Source organism: Felis catus, chromosome A1, assembly GCF_018350175.1.
Source record: "Felis catus isolate Fca126 chromosome A1, F.catus_Fca126_mat1.0, whole genome shotgun sequence".
In the NCBI taxonomy this organism is placed as follows: domain Eukaryota; kingdom Metazoa; phylum Chordata; class Mammalia; order Carnivora; family Felidae; genus Felis; species Felis catus.
This window is the reverse complement of record NC_058368.1, coordinates 146,838,507-146,853,251: the sequence shown is the minus strand read 5'-3', so window position 1 is coordinate 146,853,251 and position 14,745 is coordinate 146,838,507. Positions and strand designations below refer to the sequence as shown.

Sequence of the window (14,745 nt, the reverse complement as noted above, 5' to 3'; positions counted from 1 at the left end):
CCTATACTATAACAGCTGTCTCAATAGCCATTAAATTAACAACATAAAATCGCAAAACCTTTAGCGGCCTGTTTTCTGTGGGGAGAAATAGAAAAAAATGACTAAAACGGCGTCTTCCCGGGGTTTTGGAACGACTGTACAAGAAAGGTGTTGTATTGGCTGTTGGGAGATTCATTTTTAATTATTTCAGTTTGAATATAACTGTCTTCTTTTAGTGAGGATTTATGGGTGTTGGGTTTGTTTTTGGAACAAAATCTTTCCAAGAGGCACGTGTTAATTTACCAAGCACCTGAATGGCAAGGACGACGAGTCTGGGGCAAGAATCAGTGAAATACGTCAAGGGAAAGCTGGGGGGGGGGGGGTGATTTTTTTTAAATTTATTTTAAGATCTCTTTCCCGCCTCTCTCCAAAGGGGAAGCCACCACCGCGGTTTAGGCTTAGACTTTATCTCTGAGACAATAGCGCCGCTCGCCGCCTCGGGCGCAGCTCAGACCTCTCGCCCTGCCCTGCCCTGCCCTGCCCGCGCCCTCGTCCCCCCGCCCGGCCAGCTCATCTGCCCCGCGAGTCACCTGCCCCGCGGACGTCCCTGCCTCACTGCGCCTGTGTCCCACTGACGCCGCCACTCCACTAGCTCATCTGCCCGCAAGTCCCCCAGCCGCGCCAATCCCTCTGCTCATCAGTCCTCGGCCCCGCCGGACCCTCTGCCCCACGGGTCTCCCCGCCCCACGAGCGCCCCAGCTGGGCTGCAGCGGTGGTCGTGAAGAGCCCGCAGTCAGTCCAGCCTGCGCCTTCCCCGGCCCTCGGGCCAGAGCCGGCATGAGGCCGCGAGCCCCTGGACGCCTCCCAGCGCCCCGCGCCCACGGTGCCCTGCACCCCCGGGCTCTCGGGCGGGCCAGCCCACGTCTCGCCTCCTCGCTGGCCCGGAGCCCCTCAGGCTTGTTTGCTTGTCCTCATCCCCGGGCCAACCCCGCTCCCTCCCGGCTGCTTCAACAGCCGTTTGCTTCCTGCGGTGTGTTTCTTTTTTTCCCCTCCTAGGCTCCATCAAAGGTGGCTCTGTTATTGAAATATGAAGCCATTTCCTCTCCAAAACCCTTGGTTACTCAAGGCGGGAATCAATGGACCTATATACTCTCCCAGGAGTTATAAATAAACGTCTGTTTGTTCAGGAGGCGTTTTCCCGCGTGTCCCAGCATCTTCCCCAGTGGTTATTTTAGGGGTGTGTGTGTGTGTTGCGCGCGCGCGCGCGCTCACCCTGTGCCCATCTGGTTCTAATCCTGGGTATGGATCCATAAGCCAACCCCACCCATCTCGTCTGCCCCTCGCATTCCTCACTCTATAAATAAATCCAGGTTCTTTGAGCTCTGTCATCCAAGGATACAATAGCAGTTGTTTGTTAAGGGAGAGTCAAACCCAGATTGATAACTGAGTCCAGTTAACAAGAAACTACACTTCTTGCAATTTGGGTGGAACGGTACCTCCAGTTTATGAAATTTTGTCTCCTGTTGTCATGATTCCCTCTCTACCTATTCACCCTAGGTCTACTTTGGGGAGAGGGAGGTGGAAAAGCCAGGACCTTTTCTACCTTTGGATTTTTCTTTTAACCAAGGCAAACATACACACACACACACACGCACGCACGCACACACACACACACAAGCTAGCGCGCGAAAATGCACTGTCCTGGAGTTTCTGTCTCACACTGCTGCCCCATAGACCATCCTCCAGACCCCTTACCCAGCCCCTCTGTACAGACCTAGGAGTGGTGAGAGTTCAGGAGGTGTGGTGTGGGTGGGGGTTGCGGCTGTAGCTGCTGCTTTCCCTGAACCCCTGAGCGGGATACTCAGGGATCTGAGCAGAGTGGAAAGTCATCTAAGAAGCTGCTGTTTCACAAGATCTGGGCACAGAGCTGCCCCTCCCTTCCTCCCTGAAGTTTGCATGAAGTGCACGTTAGGCTGTAATTAGGGGATCTGGGAGGAGAACTTTCCTGGTGACGCTTTGCTTTTCTTCTGCTCTTGGTGAGAAAGTGCCTCCTTCTTCCCAGGACCAGGACCTCTGCCATCCAGCGCCACAAAGACACATTCTGCGCACACACACACACACACACACACACACTTGCCCAGAGACAAACTTAAGGTGAGGAGAAAGAGCGCTAGCTTCACTTGATCTCCAGGCTCCAACCTCAGCAGGACTTGAGAGCATCTGAACTTCTGGATTTCAGGACAAGGTAAAACTTCCATAAATTTTTCACTCTTCCTCTCAAACCTTGTGCCTTTAAGATTTCAGAGAGCAATACATATTATGATGCATACATACATTAAAACAATTTTTCTTATTTTCTGTAGTTTTCTTTTGGGTTTAACATGACATCTCCACTTTTTTTTTTTTTTTTTTGAAGAGTCATATTGTCAGACAAAATGCTGAAGTGCAATAAAAAAAGTTCAGTCTACTTTGGGGTAAGGATTAACTCTAGTATCCTGGGTTTTGCTAGTGCTACTATAAATCTGGTAGGCATGTGGTTTCCAACTCTTGGCTTTTCCATCTGTGTTTCAACAAGCATTTTTATTGCACCTGAAATTATAAAAAAAAAAAAAAAAAGATAGTATAGATTGAAGGAAATGCTAATGAATGGGAATGACCATTCCAGACTTATGAGTTTTATTTTAGGGCATATATAAGTTTGTGTGGAAAAAAAAGATACGGCAATCATGTAGGTAATACCTGTTAGATTGATAATCTTTGAGGTGTTACCAGTTTTGTTCCCAGCTTCTCTGATTAATTGTGAAATTAAGATTATAGAATTATGTGTGTCATACATAGAATGATGTTGCTAGATAATTTTAAGGCACTGAAAAATATTTTAAAGTCATAGTTATTAAGATTACTTTTAAAAGTTGGTTAAACGATTTATGTATTGAGAATGTTCACCACCCTAAGCAAATCTGAACACTTTGGGGCTTAAATGAAGTTGTTTTCTTCCATTGAATTTGACTGTTGTGTTCAAAATGAGATGGTTTATTACTTTGAAAATAAGTTATTTTATTTTCATTTATCACTGGAAAAATACACAAAGTGGCTAGTACATTTGGGAATTTTTAGGGTGGAAAGTGTTCCTGTACATGTTCCAGCGTGATGTCATAAAATCAAACATACTGGCTGGCTTCTTGGAAGCTAACGGTTCTTAAGAAATAAAGCCTGTGAATTAATTTCTAAGTGAAATGTAATATTTATTCATTACAAATGTAGTTTCTGGTAATCATTCTATTTGATTATTTCAGTGTACTAAATTTTGCAGTAATTTTATACATACTCCAGTGACTTCAATATTTTAATGGAATCATAAAATGGGAATATTGTTGTACCAAAAATATATCACACAAGTTCCTTTTGGATAACTTTTAGTGTGATAGTTCTTAATTCTTACATTAGTTTTTATCCTCATTTGCATTTATTTCTACTAATAAAAAAAGTTTTCAATTCCATTCAGTGAAATAGAATGTATGCCAGAGGTCTATTGAACATTTATTAGTCTTTAGTCATTTGCGGGCTATCTGTTCTTAATAATTTAATTGTTTAAGCTAAGAGCTGACGTTACATTTTTGGTAACCTCTTCACAAAATTGGAAACAGCTTAAAAATGGGAAAAAATAGATAAGTAGGAGTAATTTTCTTTAAGCTTAATTAAATGAGCAAGAGAAAACCAACAAACTTAAAAGATCACTGGCCCCCTGGGAGAACATGCCCAGAAGCCAGTATTCCAAACAGAAGTGTCCAGTGGGCCTGGGCTTTCCATGAGAAAAGAAGAAAGAGGAGCGCATCATGTTCTTATAAAGTGAGCCGTTTATTTATTGTCAGCAGGCCCTGTCTTTCAGAGGAATGACGGACACTGTAATTTAGAAGTACTGAAGAGACTTTCACAGAGAAGAATCAATTCATTATATCCCTAGTAGTTTCACTTCCTCTTCCTTCCTTTGGGAGCAAGTAACACATCCAGGATAAATACATTTGGCGGAATATGCAGAAAGATACTTTATGTGTAGATGGTTTACGGAACAGTCCTGCCTTTTAACATCTTGGTTGTGGAATGCTGGTATTTTCTGAAGAGTTGAAGAAGTCTTTGAATCTTAAGGTAACACTGGACTTTGTTTCAGGAAAAATGAACGTGAATCATTTTCAGAAAATAACTCTCATTTCCAGAAAATGCTAGTGCCAGCTTTCTTTTCATCTCCTTTTGCGTGTTTCCCATGCATGTTTTATTTTCCAGATTACATTTTTAAGGGAATGGTATTCCACCAATTAAAATTCCAACACAATGCAAAGCAAATTTGAAAATAACTTTTACATCAGAGTCTTCTGTTGCCTTTAGTTGATTTTCCAACATCCTGGATTCATTATTAGTAACCATGGTACTTGGCTTGTGCTATTTAAATGTACTTAGTTTGTTATTTAAAGGTAACAAAATATTGTTGGAGGAAAATGGGGAGGGATGGAACCCTGAATATGCTTAGGATTTTAATCAATAGTGTTTAAGGAGAATTAGAGGAAACAGCTGGTTAAGCAAATATTAGGTGTAGAGTGGCCGTGATAGCATAAATTAATAATGCAGCTCTTTATTTACACCATGAAATGTAGACTCTGTGATGGTGTGTGTGAAGTACGGTCCCTGTGTGCCACCTAGTGGATGAGTCAAAGAAGGTTTTTTTTTTCACCAGCCTCTCTCCCTAAAAAAAATCTGAGACTTCCATTGGGTTGACACTGAACACTAACTATATGCCAGATGTTGGGGTAGGAGCTCAGAGTAGAAAATACGGTAAGTGACTTTCATATAATTTAAAAATCAAGGCACCACTTAACAGTTGATTAAATTCCCAGTGGTTGCATTTAAAATCAGCTTAATCTTTACTGGGTAATTTACCATCAACTTTCTGCCTCCATGAGGATATAGTTTAATAACTGTAACTCACTTCCAACACAGGATGTGTTTTGTAGAAGGATGTCATGACCTACCTAGCTCAAGAAAGGACTGGAGAGTTGGAATCTTGAATCACTCTTTCTCAAATGAAAATATATTTCTGTCTGGAATCACTGTTTCTCACATGGAAATATATTTCTGTAAAGTTCAGTGTTACTGAGTTTGAATGGGTAAATAAATACTAGATTAAAAGACTAGCACACATGTACTAGCATATATTATTACATATTCCCTAGACATTTTTTTCATTAAATGTAAAAGGATAGTAGTAAAATTTGTTTGGGGGTCCTGGAGGAATATTTTACAGAATATTGCCCTCAAACACTAATAATTCATGTAGAACAACGTCTTCAATACCTGTTGCTCATATGCAGTTTTGAAGTAGGAACATCGTTTTCATTAAATTGACATGATAGAAAAAATCCTAAAAAAAGAACTATTGCAAGGAAAGCCAGTGTTTGAAAGGAGCATCAGGAAGGCATAGATTAATCCATCAGAATACTGCATTGAGAATTTGGAAAACCTTTTCTCCAGGAGATACATGAATTATTATTCCAATTGGCTTTTTGCAAGATCTATGACTTAATGGCAACAGTGTTCAGCACACTGACATTAATCAAGACAAGTTCTGAAATTCACATTAGAAGGTAAAATGCCTCAGTAAGAAAAAAATGATTAATTTGTTACTTCCTGAGCTCTAGAGGTGTCATCCACAAATCGAGTTAGGGCATGCTGGTGTGGAATGGAAGTTCCCTATTTAGGGAACTTTGGTTTTGTGTATGGCCGTGAGACCTACACGGTGAAAGAAGGACAGCCTCTCATTAAGTCCTTTTTCATTAATTCCACAAAATTATAGCCTGAGTTGATCAGAAGTGGTGGCTGAAAACACTATCAATCATGTAAAATAAGGCATATTATCTTAATTCTTATTTCCAATAAGCTGTTATCCACCAGAAACAAACCATTCTGTTAACAATTTCCTCTGACCATCCTCGTGATTTAGAATGAATCCCATACTTGTAGTTTAAGCACCTAAAAGTCAGAGGCCGTGAAAGAAGAAGTTCAGACATGGATTACAAAATTGTCATTAATGATTTCAGATGACTTAAGGATACTAGAGTTTATGAGAAAGACCCAGTCAAGCTCTCTGAAATGCTCTGTTGCTACTGCGTTCTCAGCTATAAGTAGTAGGTCCACAGAATGGCTTCTCCTGGCGATGGAGATGAGGAGGCTCCTGGGATTGAAGACTTCCTAGCCATGTTCAGATAAAGCCAGGATTTGTTTAAAATATCAAATGGTGCTGGACTATTTTGAGCTTCTATTCATTGTTTTATAGTCTAACGGGGGGGGGGGGGGGGGGGGAGAGTGACACCTGATATAGGTAGGGGTGGCAGGGATTGCTAGAAGGCCAGGAGGCCATTTGCAAAACAAGGCAAGACAAAAACAAACAAAACAAACTCACAAAATAAAAGTAACAGAAAACTGACTACAGTTCAGGGGTTGGTTCTCAGTCTTGGAAGCCATAGAAATTTCCCTACAGGGAACACAAATCAGTTGATTTGTTACTAAATTCCAATTACTATACTCCAGTTACATTTACTGTATTGAATAAAATCCAATTAAGTTAAATAAAATTCAAATTATTTTTATGGTAAATCTGGATTTTCCTAAACTTTTAAAGTTTCGTGGATATCTTGGATCAGTTTCCACCTACACTGTCTGATTTTTTCTTATTTTGACTCTCTTATTTTGAATTGGGGATCACTTCATTTGATCATTCTTGCATTCATTTTGTTCATTCAATGAAAAGTTATCAAATACTTGCTATTTGCCAGGTACTATGCTAGCACTATGTGCTGGGACCCTTCCATGAAAACTCATTCTAAAAAAATCAGAAAGTCAAAATTAATGATAATGGATCTAAAATGCACAGGATCCTAAGGTATACTGAGAAACAGAAACAACTAAAAAAGTCTAGCCTCGTAGTTTTTATATTAAGAGAATTTGGGGCATACATCTTCAAAATCATTTTCCTTATTTGCTATCTAGCTGAGCGGATAAGAGCTTTGTTTTATTCGGTTGTGTGGGCACAGATGGGCCTGGGAGGGCAGCTCTGACACTCCAGAACTCCAGGAGGGCTAGGGTTCCAATAATCCGTCTGCTTGGATGGACAGGAAAAGCAAAAATTCATTTGCACACAGTTGCTGTCTGCCAGTTTGCAGCTAAATTCAGATTGAGCACAGGATGATGTAGTGCTTACCATTTGCACCAGGCACCATACTAGGGGTTGCACAGTAATTGGCTCAAGGAGTTCACAAGCTAGTGGAGAAGACAGATGGACGCACATCATGAATCACTAGTAAAATTTGCCACATAGGTGAAGTTTGGCTTCATAGTCTCCTGGGTCTCTTTTCTTTGCCTTTATCCAAACTTTCCACCTCGCCTCTACCTCATAAAGTGAGACTCCTGCTCTCTACCCCCACTCCGGAAGATCTGATACTTCTCTGGTTTATTGATTTCTTGACTGACTGATTACACTTCAGTGTGAATGAGTTTCACTCATGCATTTACATTTCAAGCCTTTTATGTCCCTAAAGCAAATGTTTTGTTTTCTGTAAAAAGAATTTCAAACATTTGGGGGCCTTCCTATCCTTACACCAAAGGGTGTAATTAAGCTGATTTAGTCCTCCATGGTCTTCAATCTCTCAGTTACCCCATTCCGTGTGTGAGGCTAGAGGGACTCCCTCAAGGCCCATTTCTAGAAACTTGAAGGATGTTGGATCCTGTTAATGATTGGCTCCTTTCAGCTGAGCCGGATCAACCTGTCCTTTCATCCTCTTCCCAGAGCTTTGCCCAGACCAAGTTTCCCCTCTCCTACCTGGAGGGGCTTCCAAAGCCCATCCCTTTACTTTGCCAAAACCTGCCCTCACGTCCTCTGCAGCACTTGGGTCGCTGCCCCTGGACAAAGAGGGCACCTAGAGCTTCTTATGTTCTACTCTTTGAGCCCTTAGGTCACCCTGAATGTCCAGGTATAGAGGGAAAGAGCAACAGGAATCCACATACTTGGTCCCAGGACTCCTCTAAGTGAAGGGGCTGAGGGAAGAAGATGAAATATGTGTAGGGCAAGCATAGGAAAGAGGCCTCGTGTTGAAAAGATGGGTCAAAGTCAATATCTTTTAAATTATGCTCAGGTACCTAACTATGATTAGCTACAGAGAAATTTTGACATTGATGCTGATTCTAGATTCTGGAAAACTAACTACAGGAAAAAAATGAAACATTTGCTTTGGCTTTATATAAGAAACACTAATCATAGTCATTTGTGTAAATTCCCGTTTTATGTTTAATTAACATACAGTATAACAATAGTCATATTTTATTGGTTGTTTCAGATTTATGTTCTCATTGATTACATTCCTTGGATTATGCCACCATAGTTTGCTAGTCCTGTAAGATACTATCTTTTCTTATATAAAGATATGCTCACCACTTTTTAAATTGCCAGGTCAGATAACCCAGATTTAGAAAGTCCCGTTTCCTTCCCTTTCTTCCCGGCAGCCTAGAGGAAAAGGAACATTTATCTGCATTAATTCACCTAGCCAGAAGATATAGATGCTCACATTCAGTAGGTGCCCTATAAATGCTTACTGTTGTTGTCAATGCACAGTACAGTGCAGAACATGGGGCTTCCTTCATCTCCTGGCCTTTTATCCCAAGTGCCTATGTTCCAGATGTCTGAACACTTCCCAACCTCAGGCCATTCCCTGACTCAGTCTTTGTTTCCTTTTTAGTCTTCTTCCCACTTTCAGTGTTGTTAAGTGCATAAAATCTTCTCAGATTTAAACAATAATAATTGGTGTAAAATGAATAATGTAAGTAGAAATAATTGATAATTTCAAAAAATTCTAAATTTAAGAAAAGCAACACTAAAGCCTAGAAATGAGTTTAGAGAGGCTTTGGAACAGTGTAGGCATGATCTAAAAAGGATGCATTTATTGGATGAAAGAAAGAAGTCAAGGATAGTGTGACTTTTTCATGTTCTCTTCTAACATGAAGAGAAATACAATAGACCAAGATTGAGAATAAAGGAAGAATAAAGGTTTCTTGAAGAATATTGTGAATCTAATTTAGGAAAGACTGACAGGACAGTGGAGAACCCATGTGAGTTGAATGTATATATTTTAAGCACAGGAGAGAACTCATGGCTGAAAATAGATTTGGAAGTCTTTAGTATTAAAATGGTAGTTGAAAATCATACAGAAGAGGGAAAGACATCATCCCAGGGAAGAACAAAGGGGAAAACAGCTGACCATGAACTGAAACCCAGGAAAAAATTGGTAAGAATGAGTTTTGCCATTGTGTGTGATTTTAACTCTCACTTTATCAATTATCAATGTCCACTGAGTTGGATAACATCAGTGTGTTATTAATCCTTATGTCTCAGAGTCTTAGTCAGTCCTCTGCGTATAGAAGGTGCCAGACATGTTTGTTAAATTAAATGAAATTAAAATGGTATTTCCGAGCCTTGATACTCTAATGACAGATTTTCATAATGATAACTCTGAACATGGGTAAGACCCCAAAATGTCTGAATTGTAGTTATTTATTCAATTTTGTCTGATACTGAGCTAGCTTTAAATATATGTTGTTGCATTTTGTTGTTTAAAGATCAGTAATCAATGTGTGGTGTAGATGGTAATTCACCAGAGTACTTGATTAACCTTAGCCCATGTTGTTTAGCTTAACATACAAATGAGTTCGCCACAGAATGCAGCCTAGTTCAGGTCCATTTATAATTCTTTTCCTAGTTCCTTCATCTTGAAGACCTCTAAATCTTAGATCAGATTTGGAGCCCAGAATCCTGGATTTCTCTGGTTTTTCCAGCAATTTGCTTCCCCCCTCCCTCCAGTTCTTCTCCCTCCCATTGTCCTCCCCACTAGGGCTGCCATATAAAAACCAAAGGATAACTGAATAATGTTTAGTAGAAATATGTCCCAAAGATCTCATGGTACATACTTATGCTAATGAGATTATTTGTTGTTTATCTGAAGTTCAAATTTATCTGGGTGTCCTGTATTTTTCATTGACTAAATTGGATAACCCTACCCTACACTTGAAGTTCTTACTACTAGAATATGGCAAACAAGAGTTTCTCCATGAGACTTCTGAACACTTTCCTTCTAAAAGTCACCAAATGAAGTTACTGAATTTATTTTCACTAGTTAAATGTATTAAAAAGATCATCGAAATAAAATTGTCTAACTACAATATACCAACTGATGCAAATTTATAAAACATTTATAACTATGGTGTTTTGTATATATAGCCTATACACCAACAGTTATAAAAATGACATAATGTATATTAGTAATCATGTGTTTTGGTCTATGTAAAATGTTATAAAATAATGTACATGTTAAAAACAAACTTTTTAATTTTCACTTTTGCAAGTCAGCAATAATGGTAAAACAAGCAATTATTTTTAAATGAAAAAGCATACGTTCATACAAGCATGTACAATGGGTATAAACTCCCAAATATTCTAACTGCAGAAATAGCTGAAAGGGATCTTTTCTCTTCTTAACTATGTCATTTTGTAGTTGTGCTGCCACCTTGTGATGTTTTGAGGTATGATTCAACTTAACTCAGTCCATTTACCATTTGGTCAATGTTAAAATTATTCCTCAGGTGATTAATGTTTTTCATTTTACCAAAAAATGTCATTTGTTTTTATACCTCAAAAGGGCTCTCAAATTTTTAATGCAAATATTTTCTAGAAGTTTATTGTCTGCAAATTAGTATATCATTCTTAAGATAATAAATTAGAAGTCATTTAGTACTGTTTTATGTTTTATGATAGAATTTTGGTTGTATGTGCATGTAAAGTTTACTTGACCTTTCTCCCTGAATTTCCCTTAAACTAGTTGAACTCAACATGTCCATACTTGAACTCATTATCTTCCTTCTACCAAGCCTGGTCCATTCCAATTCTATATAGATACCAAGGCCATATAATTTATTAGCCAACCGGGAACACTTTGAAGGTGAAATTAGTAAGGTGACTTATTAATTATTCCAGCAAAGTAATATAAATCAAGACTGCCTCAAGCAAACTGGTTTTCTTATACATAAGTCAAAAATTGTCATCATCCCAGTCATCCTAACAAGAATGTTTGGACTTTCGGACGACCGGTCCATCAAACTGACCTGAAACTTCCATCCCAGACTTCCTGTCTTTCTTCTACCTGTTTGCTCCCTCACCCTTTGCTTTCTCTTCTGTTGTCCATCAGCTTGCCAACATTCTCACTGTCTTTGACCTGTTGTCTACAGAGGGACCCACCAGCCAGAAATGCTTTTTCAGGAAAATCTAACAGCTCACCTCTTCTATACTTGCTCCAAATTGCTGGGGACTGCTAGGAAACCCTCCTAACACCTTGCATAATGGGTCATCATATCTGGACCACAGATCATCATATCTGACCTCAGATGGATCTTGAATGCTGTGTGGCAGTTCTATCAGATTTCTTAAAGGTTTTCTGTTTCTTGAACGCCCTGTAGCAGATATCTAAGCCTCCCTAATTCATACTAAAAATAGAAGCCATGTGGAAAGAATTTTGTCACTGTTCTGCCACCAAAACTTGTTTTTGACTACCAGCACCTCCATAGATTCTCTTTTCCTTTCTATTAGGGAAAGAAGAAGAAAAAAAAAAAAAGCTATGCTTTACCTCTAAGAGTCTAAGGCAGACATTGCACCCTGAGCTCAAGATCCCATATCCTCTTCTCAGAAACAGTCCCGATTAATTAAGGTTTTTCTCTCTGCTATCTTCAACCTCTCCACTCTGGTTATTTCTTCCTATTTATTGGCATTTAACCATGGTCATAACTTTTTGTCTTAAAAATATATAACTCTCCATAATCTCACATACATTCTATCTACCAATCTCTCTCCTTCCCATCAGAGCCAAGCTTCATGAATTAATTACATGTGGTCGCTCTCTACCCTTTCACTGCATCCACTTTTTTTTTTTAATATTTTTTTCAACATTTTTTATTTATTTTTGGGACAGAGAGAGACAGAGCATGAACAGGGGAGGGGCAGAGAGAGAGGGAGACACAGAATCGGAAACAGGCTCCAGGCTCCGAGCCATCAGCCCAGAGCCTGACGCGGGGCTCGAACTCCCGGACCGCGAGATCGTGACCTGGCTGAAGTCGGAGGCTTAACCGACTGCGCCACCCAGGCGCCCCTGCATCCACTTTTCAACTCACAACAATGTGCTTTTTCCCTCAACTACTCCAGTGGAACGCTCCTCATCAGAGTCACTAATGATTTCTTTTGATACATTTTCTTTCTCTGAAATTTGAACTGCTCCCAGTTTTATCTAGTGTAGTAAATTATACTGTTTTCTCTCCATTCTATTTCCAAAAACAGAGTCACCATGTTGATTCTATCCCATAAATATCTCCTTTTCTATCTCAATTAGCATAAACCCTACCTTCCATGACCATCCCCTCTTGTCTAAATTCCTACAAACCTTACCCATTGGTGTCTGCCTCTTCAGTCTTGTTACTTTCTAATGCACTCTCCCACACAGAAGCTAGTGTTTCTCAAGTGTGAATCTGAAAAAAGTTGCCCGCTTAACCCCTTCAACACCTTTCTATTACTGTGAACATTAAGTTCAAATTATTTAATATCATTAGCAAGGTTCTCAGGGACCAGTGCTAGCTTCACCTCTTCTCATCTACAGTTACGCAGCATACCAGATGGTAGGCCCAAAGGACCAAAACAAACAAGCAAAGGGGCACCTGGGTGGCTCAGTGGGTTGAACGTAGGACTTTGGCTCAGGTTGTGATCTCGTGGTCTGTGGGTTCGACCCCACATTGGGGTCTGTGCTGACAGCTCAGAGCCTGGAGCCTGCTTCAGATTCTGTGTGTGTGTGTGTGTGTGTGTGTGTGTGTGTGTGTGTCTGCCCCTGTTCCACTCACACTGTTGCTGTCTCCTTCTCTCTCTCTCTCTCTCTCTCCCTCTCTCTCTCTCAAAAATAAAAACATTAAAAAAAGAAACAATCAAAAAAATCCAGGTAATAAAACAAAAATAGAAACAGATCAATAAGAGATCTAAATATTAGAATTATCAGATACAGATTTTATGTGAGTAATATGTTTAAGAAATTAGACTCAGAGAATTTTGCCAAAGAACTGGAAACTACAACAACGAAAAAAGAGCATTCAAATGGAAATTCTAAAACTGGGAAGACAATAATTAAATACTAATAACTAAAATTAAAAACTCAATCCAGGAGTTTCTGAAAAGTTGAGACACACTGAAGAGATAATTAGTAAATGGAAAATAGGTCTGAAAAGCAACAATGACAATAAGAAGCAGACTGAAACCTAAGAGAAGAAGGGGAAAAAGTACTGGGCTTGGGAAGCTAGGTGTGTGGGGAAAGGAGAGTAAAACATCTATGGGCATTGTGGACATTGCCATCCATCCCAGAAGGAGAAACAGCAAATGGGGCAGAAACAATGTTTCAGAAATAAATGCTTGTGAGGCGCCTGGGGGGCTCAGTCTATTAAGCTCAGGTCATGATCTCTCAGTTGGTGGGTTTGAGCCCCACATTGGGCTCTGTGCTGACAGCTCTGAGTCTGGAGTCTGCTTCGGATTCTGTGTCTCCCTCTTTCTCTGCCCCTCCCTCCCTCACACTCTGTCTCTCTCTCTCTTAAAAATAAAAAAGTAAACATTTGAAAAAATAGCTTGTGACTGTCCATGTCACAAATTCAAGAAATACTACAAAGCCACAACAGAATAAATACAAAAAACAAAACAAAACAAAAACAAAAAACCAACAACCCACACCCAGGCACAGGACATAAAAAACTGCTGACAATAACAAAGACTGTTAATATGTTCTGGCAATAAAAGGCTTCAGGTAGACTAACAAGTAGCAAAATTCGCCAGCTGGAAATTTTGCCTTTTTTTTTTTTTTCCACATTCGAAAATTCCCAAAGTCAGCAGGTTGGCTTGACTGGGTGGCTCTTATCTGCTGAGCCTACTTTCTCTGAGAGAGCAAAGTCTTTGAGCCCAGAGGGCTTGAAGGGTATCAGAGAGATACCAGTTCCCTGAAGGAGCTAAACTGAGAGACTGAGACTTCGTGGTGACTCAGTTCCTGCAGTCTGTTTTCAGATGTCATCCAGTCGTATTGCTGTTTAGGAAAAATTATGGACACGTTTGGGAGGCTCATATCCATCTGTAATATGATCTAATGTTATTTATGTATTTATTTTGGTTATCTGGGATACTTTGTTGTCAAAAAAGTGGGAAGTGCAAACATCAGACACTCAGAAAAACGTTCTAAAGAGAACAATTAAAAGATGGAACCCAATAAATAGAGTATGGCTAAAAATAAACTTCCACATGAATTTTACAGTTATTTGACCCGAAATTGGGACCCGATGGATCTTGTGAGCAGATCAGACTAGGTCTATGATTTAAAACATTATTTACTGTTTTTTTTCCTTCTGAGGGAAGAAGCTTCCTAACTTTGTAACTTTATCACTCTCCAATGTTATTTTACATTACAAAGAGGAAATCAATAGAATGATCGTAAAGTTTATGATTTATATAGGATAGTTTACAATATTGTAACTATTTGTTTAAGGCACCAAGAGGCAGATCTTGGTAGCTAAAGTAAATGCAAATTTATCACAAAGATGATGACAATGACAGTCTCCAGACTTCATTCTCCAGATCTTCTCTTCCCAAACATTCATGCAGTTCTT

At 39.7% G+C, this 14,745-nt stretch overlaps 1 protein-coding gene across 2 annotated transcripts in view; it reads left to right on the top strand.

Moving 5' to 3' along the window:
• The first annotated feature begins 1,861 nt into the window (after positions 1-1,861).
• HAPLN1 (hyaluronan and proteoglycan link protein 1) overlaps positions 1,862-14,745 on the top strand; it is a 71,256-nt gene continuing 58,372 nt past the window's right edge. The window contains exon 1 of one of the 2 annotated variants that reach the window (XM_019836384.3): positions 1,862-2,224. The gene's annotated coding sequence lies outside the window, so the exon portion shown is untranslated. The remainder of the gene's footprint in view (positions 2,225-14,745) is intronic. The other variant, XM_019836372.3, reaches the window with a different exon arrangement.